We start from the raw sequence: 271 nt of genomic DNA, 5'->3' as shown, positions 1-271 counted from the left end.
AGAGTGTGAAGCAGATAGGCCTACGTGAATGTGAGCCTAATAGGATTTTGTTCGTTTGACTTTGATAGGATTACGTAAATGTGATTTTTATAGGCTTTATGCGAATGTAAATTTGTTAGACTTTTAGTGAATGTTTTGCGTAAATTTTTCACGGTCGGTTACTCGTGTGGTTGGGTGGAGCTGATGTTGATCTGAATGTGAAGTGTGGCCGGTACACTTCGTGCGTATTTTATTTGAGGATTGTCGCGTTTATGAAGAGATTAACTCAAGC

Source organism: Penaeus monodon, chromosome 15, assembly GCF_015228065.2.
Source record: "Penaeus monodon isolate SGIC_2016 chromosome 15, NSTDA_Pmon_1, whole genome shotgun sequence".
Taxonomy (NCBI): Eukaryota; Metazoa; Arthropoda; class Malacostraca; order Decapoda; family Penaeidae; genus Penaeus; species Penaeus monodon.
Note: the sequence above shows the minus strand (reverse complement) of the source record.